This window comes from Euphorbia lathyris, chromosome 7 (genome assembly GCF_963576675.1).
Source record: "Euphorbia lathyris chromosome 7, ddEupLath1.1, whole genome shotgun sequence".
NCBI classification, from domain to species: Eukaryota; Viridiplantae; Streptophyta; class Magnoliopsida; order Malpighiales; family Euphorbiaceae; genus Euphorbia; species Euphorbia lathyris.
This window is the reverse complement of record NC_088916.1, coordinates 84,416,460-84,422,839: the sequence shown is the minus strand read 5'-3', so window position 1 is coordinate 84,422,839 and position 6,380 is coordinate 84,416,460. Positions and strand designations below refer to the sequence as shown.

Below are 6,380 nucleotides of genomic sequence, written 5' to 3'. Positions count from 1 at the left end.
ATACTATCGAACTACATTCTTCAGAAAGTGAAATGGATGAAATTCCTTCCCAACTAATCTTTTTTGAGATTAAATCTTTCAAGAATTTTCCATAGTTAGGAATTTGCGTAATTGCATCCATGAATGTTAAATTTATATGCAAATTTTTAAGTTTATCTAAAAATGATAAAAGTTGTTTATCATGGTCCTTATTTCGGACCCTGTGTGGAAAATGTGGTTTTGGTACAAAAGGTTTCGGATTAGAGTCAATTTTTGTATCTTTTTGTTTTAATGTATCTTCTTTGGATTTTGGTAAATCATTTCCAGGTAAAGTTGAATTTCCGGGCATTTCCGGACCTATGTAGTTTTTTCCTGAGCGAAGAGTGATAGCCTTAACATGCTCTTTCGGATTTTCTTCCGTTTGGCTGGGAAGACTTCCCTCTTTGCGGGATGGAATTGATTTAGCAAGTTGTCCAATTTGAACCTCCAAATTATGGATGCTAAATGATTGGTTTTTGATAAGCTGATCGAATTTATTTTCGATCCGTTTAAAACCATCGTCTTGATTACTTACCTTTCCATTCATAGCATCAATAAATTTGTCGATTTTTGAAGATAAAGTGCTAATCGTATCTCTTGTTTGATTTTGATAATTATTTATCCGATATTGATTAGCATTTGCATTATTATTATTATTACCATCTTTCCAGTTAAAGTTAGGATGATTTCTCCATCCAGGATTATAAGTATTAGAATAAGGATTAGTAGTTTGGTTTTGTCCTTGGACAAAATTTACCTGTTCTATCTCATTCATACCTTCGTAATCAATGTCTCTCTGGATTGGATCATTAGGATCGCATGGTGCCATAAATTTATCAATTTTGTGCGATAAGGCAGAAAATTGGCTTGTAACATTGCTACAGGATCAAGATTCATTATACCTTTAACCGATGATGTACCTGAGGATGATGGTTTCGCTGTCGGTATATGGCCACGCTCGACGGGCCACATACTGCTGTTGATTGCCATTTCTTCCAAAAGTTCTCTTGCTTGGGCGGACGTCTTCTTCATAAATAACCCTCCAGACATAGCATCTAATGAACCTCTAGTTGTAGGATTTAATCCATTATAGAATGTCTGCATTAAAAGTGCATCTGGCAGTTGGTGGTGTGGGCATAAACATTGAAGTTCTTTAAAACGTTCCCAAGCTTCATAAAGAGTTTCATTATCATTTTGTGTAAAAGATGTCAACTCTTTGATGACTCTTGCGGTTTTTGCTAAGGGAAAATATTTTTGTAAAAATGCTTGGGCTAATTGGTCCTAAGTTTCAAATGTTGCAGCAGGCATAGAAGTTAACCAAATTTTTGCCTTATCCTTCAAAGTGAAAGGAAAGAGGCGAAGTTTGATTGCTTCGGCTGTTACATCAGTAATTTTAAAAGTGTCACAAATTTCTAAGAAATTTGTCAAATGTGCATTAGGGTTTTCGTTAGGTAGTCCATAAAACGTTACGTTGTTTTGCAACATATTAAGCAAAGCAGGCTTAATTTCAAATTGATTTGCGTTTATACGAGGTCTAACTACACTATTAGTTACACCAGCCATTCCTGGCCTAGCATAATCCATAAGTGTCGGTGGATCGGCCATAATCTCTGGCTGGTCTACTTTGGTTTTTAAGGGTGTTTTGTCTTTGTTTTTGTTGTTTTTCTTATTTTTCTTAAGTGTTCTTTCAATTTCTGGATCTAAAGGATCTGGCGGCGTGCCCGAATTTCGCAAACTGCGTATGAACTTGAAATTGTTACACGAGCCAAACTACCTTCAAAACAAAATTGAAAACAAGTATGTTATATAACTGAAAATAAATAAAATATAAAAATTGTATAAAAATAATGTATAAACCTATATTCGAAAATAAAATACGAAAAATAAAAATTTTGTCAAAAATTTTGGCGTATCCCCGGCAACGGCGCCAAAAACTTGTTGAGCGATTTCCGCAAGTGCACGGTTTCGCTTGTAGTAATAAAAATATCGATCCCACAGGGATACGTTTTTTAACGAAAAAACTTATTTTTTGAATTTGTTAATTTCGAACTAGTTAGATTTACTATTAAATGTAAATGAAAAGTGAAAATTGGTTTAATTGAATTTAGGAAATTTGTTTAATTGAATTTGTGAACTTTGAGTATTTGAAAATGCTGGAATAAGATTTTATATTTAGAATAAATCGATTGTTAGAAAGGTCTTCTGATTTTAAGGATGAATTTTACAAAACAGGAACATTTAGAACTTTTTAGAAAAACGAAAGAATTTATTCATTTGCATTAATCAAAGAAAACAACTTAAACTTTGTATCAATTATGATGATGAAATAAATGATGGAACCTCTAATTAATTGGCTTTGAACGCGACAAAACCCTTTCGGGATAGTTGCCCTTACTCAAATTAAAACTCTTTCGAGATGATAATTTGCCTAAGTGTTCAACAAAGTTTCCTTGTAATGATTTTGAATTCAAGTGCATATTAATGAAAACACCAGCCTCACTTATATTGGATTGGTTACCATAAGTGCTGCATAACGATTTGTCGAATAGAACGGACTTTATTAGATGAAATATAAATTGATACAAGTTTACAGAGAACAAGGAGCATCGAGTTCTTCGAGGGCGTGCAAGTGAAGGGCTTGATCGGTTCCGCTTCCTTGGGTTTCCTAAGAGGTTGTCAGGCTCAGGGGCGAACACTCTACTCAATCTTCTCGCTGTAACTTCGTAATAGGGATTCGGTCGGCCACTACCATGATGCAAACTAAAACAGGAACAATGTCTAAACGCTACTGAGTTGTAATTAAACTATAAACAATATGTGTACCTCATATTGTTTTGTACAGAATCTAATTTCTAACTCTCGAAATGTGTTTACTTAGAACTTCGACATAAGTTCTACGCTCTGATTCTATATCTATATTATAACATTTCACAGCCACTTTTTCTCAACATCAACTCTTTATTTATAGATGTTGAAGGGTTGTGTTTGAAGTGATGTATCCGTTGGTTAAGAGTCGTGTCCGTTGTGAAAGGATGTCTTTATCCAATTGAACGAACGCGTTTCTTGGATTTTCATCATGTGTTAAATGCTCTTTGTAAATTTTCTGCACTTACCGAGGATGGTAATCCGCGGCCGTGAATGACGTAGCATTGAGTTGAGCTTCGGACGAAGAGGAGAAATAGCTATACCACGCGTGTCGCGACCGCGGGTTGAGGATCCACTGTCACGGCCCGGTGATTTTTCTCACTTCTTAGCTTTCATTCGTGTCTTCGACTTGGCCCTTTCGATTTACGTCGTCTTTGACTCCTTTTGTAGGGTTTTTCTTCTGTTTTAGATCCTTTTTCGTTCCTATTTGGATTTTACCAGATATTTAGGTACCTTGTAAGAAAGAAAGATATTCGAGAGTAAAAGTAATCTAAACAGATATAAATAACACGAATTTGTAATAAAAATGATGTAAATGTTAATGATATTTTAGGTATATTTTGGGCTTAACACTTTCCTATTTGCTTCCCGAATTAGGCGGGTTAGCATATGGAGACCAATTTGGATTGAAGGGAGCTCCGTGCCAAATAAGGCTTCGTTCGCCAGATCAGCCATACGCAGCTCACGACAGCCAAACTCCAAACAGCAGCCACTTGAGCACCAAACCTGCATCGGATGAGTCTGTCAAAAAAATATCGAAATTGTCATTTTGCATTAGCCGCTGACTGAAAATAGACCCAATTTCCTACCAAAGCCGTCTTGCGAATGAACATTGCAGAAAAAGATGATCAATGCTTTCCACCGATGATGGACACAAAACACACCGGGAAACTAGATGGATTCCTTTCTGCTGAAGAATGTTCTGTGTTAAGATTTTACCATACATCACCTTCCATAAGGTTATTGAACGGGACGGTGGGATGTGAGTTCCCCATACAAACCGGTGCCAATTAACCGGGGTCAGCTCCGTACAAAGGGCTTGATACATCTCCTTGACCGTGAATTTTCCTTTAGTAAAAGGTTTCCAAATGCACAAGTCACTGGGATCTAAGCCACGCGAAACCGCGAGAATATTACCCTGGACTGCCGTCGGGAGCTGGTCAATGTGGTGCCAGGACGAGTCAGTCAGGAAATGATCCACACTGCTGAACGTTTGCCGTTGACGTGCAGGTGACCAGCCGAGTTGCTCAGCCATAGTAGGGTGGATCCAACTGTCCATCCAAAAGTTCAGACGGGAGACTTGACCAATCCACCAATGCGAATGGCCTCTCACTGTAGCATATGACAGCCTACAGGACGACCATACTGAAGAAGGTGCAATTGAAGGTTTCGGGACCCTGTGCTTGAAAAAAACTGACATTTCAGTAAGTTGATGATCCAGCTATCACCCTGTAGCAGATCCCAACTCATTTTCCCTAGCAATGCCTGATTAAAAAGCCTGTAATCCTTGATACCAAGCCCCCCGGCTTCCAAACTTTGGCAACCGACATGGCATGGCACCGTAACCAGCTTCCGTTTATCAGTGCAGCCCGTCCATAAGAAGTTCCGGACACATCTGTTTAATTTCTTAAGAAGGCTTACCGGCCATTTGTAGACAAGAAAAGAATGAACTAAGGCCCTTGTCACAGCAGATTTCACAAGAGTTAGCCTTCCTGCAAGCGAAAGGGCAGTCCCTTTACATTTACTGAATTGCCTAAGGAACTTGTCGGCCAGGCTGCAGGGGAACCGAGCTATTGGAGCTCCCTTAAAGACCGGCACACCCAAATAGGTGAACGGTAGCTTTTCCTCCTAGATCCATAGGAAATGCGGGAGGCGGTTCGCACGGGTTTGAGTGACAAATTTACCAAGATAGATTGACGATTTGTTCCAACTCACCTGTTGACCCGAGACTGAACCATAAAATTGAAACACGGACTTGAGAGTGCGAATATTCCTCATGGAGGCAACCCCAAAAATTAGGACATCGTCAGTATACAGAAGATGGGAAAGAAAATTTGTTGCCACTGGAATAACACATAGGAGTGAAAGCTCCCTCAGTTTCAAGATTCGACATCCATCTGGAAAAAAAGTCCTCAGCGATTCCGAACAGAATAGGGGAAAGGGGATCTCCATGTCTAACTCCTCTCGAGCAACTAACATAGCCTTTGGGGGCTCCGCCCAGCATAACTGAAATCCGTGATGAGGATAGGATGTTAAGAATCCAATCTCTAAAAGTAATAGAAAACCCAAACGTTTCAAGAACCGTTAACAGGAAAGTCCAAAATAAATTAATAAAAACATATCATAATTTCTAAAATAATTGGAAAACAAAAAAAAGTAAAAAATTACTTTGGCAACATGAAAGTTGTTACTATTAATATAATATTAGCAACGATGGTATTGCTCCGCAATAGGAAAATATATAGCAACGACAGGTGTTGTTGCGAAACGTCAAAATAAACAGCAACAATAAATGTTGTTGCAAAATACCAACATATATAACAACGTTAAAACTTGTTGTGAAACGTTATAATATATAGAAACGCTGACACTTGTAGCAAAAGACAACTTTCATTCTCTCACCTACGATCAAGATTTCGCAAAGACAAAGCTTTCACAATAAGCGTTTTGTTGCCAAATATATATTTTTAGCAACAACAGAAAGTCGTTGCATAAACCTTTAGTAACGGAATGTATCAAAACGACCAAAAGTCGTTGCAAAATATGACATGTCGTTGCCAAACATATTTTTGGCAACAACTTTTTCCGTTACCAAAAATCAATTTTCTTGTAGTGATGTGATGTTGAAGATCCTATATTCTTTGAAGAAGCTGTTGAAGAAGAAAAATGGAGGATTGCAATGGATTCTGAAATTCAGTGTATTGAGAAGAACAAGACATAGGTTCTAACAGATTTACCTAGCGGTACTAAGAAAATTGGGGTCAAATGGATCTACAAAACTAAGAGGAATGAACATGGTGAGGTGATAAAATACAAAGCACGCCTCGTAGCAAAAGGGTACTCGCAAAGGGAAGGAGTAGACTACTCAGAGGTTTATGCTCCAGTTGCAAGACTAGACATTGTTCGAACCATCACTGCAGTAGCCGCACACAAAGGTTGGAAAATATTTCAACTTGATGTCAAATGTGCTTTTCTACATGGTGAACTTAGTGAAAAAGTGTATGTTGAACAACCAAAGGGATATGTGAATAAGGGAGAGGAGTGCAAGGTGTATCAACTTCATAAAGCTTTGAAAACATAACTACCTCCTTACTGCCTCCTCCACAACTGCCTCCACCACAACTATCTCCTCCACAACTACCTCCTTACTCCCACCAAAATTCGTGATGTCTAGGTCCACGACCTCTGGTCCTGCATCACCAGTATTAGATGCGCCC

General features: G+C 38.3%; 1 non-coding gene across 1 annotated transcript; it reads left to right on the top strand.

Moving 5' to 3' along the window:
- Positions 1 to 1,138: 1,138 nt before the first annotated feature.
- LOC136201606 (small nucleolar RNA R71) lies at positions 1,139 to 1,245 on the top strand. Its single transcript, XR_010673953.1, has one exon. It is a non-coding gene; the product is annotated as a small nucleolar RNA R71 (small nucleolar RNA).
- Positions 1,246 to 6,380: the final 5,135 nt, after the last annotated feature.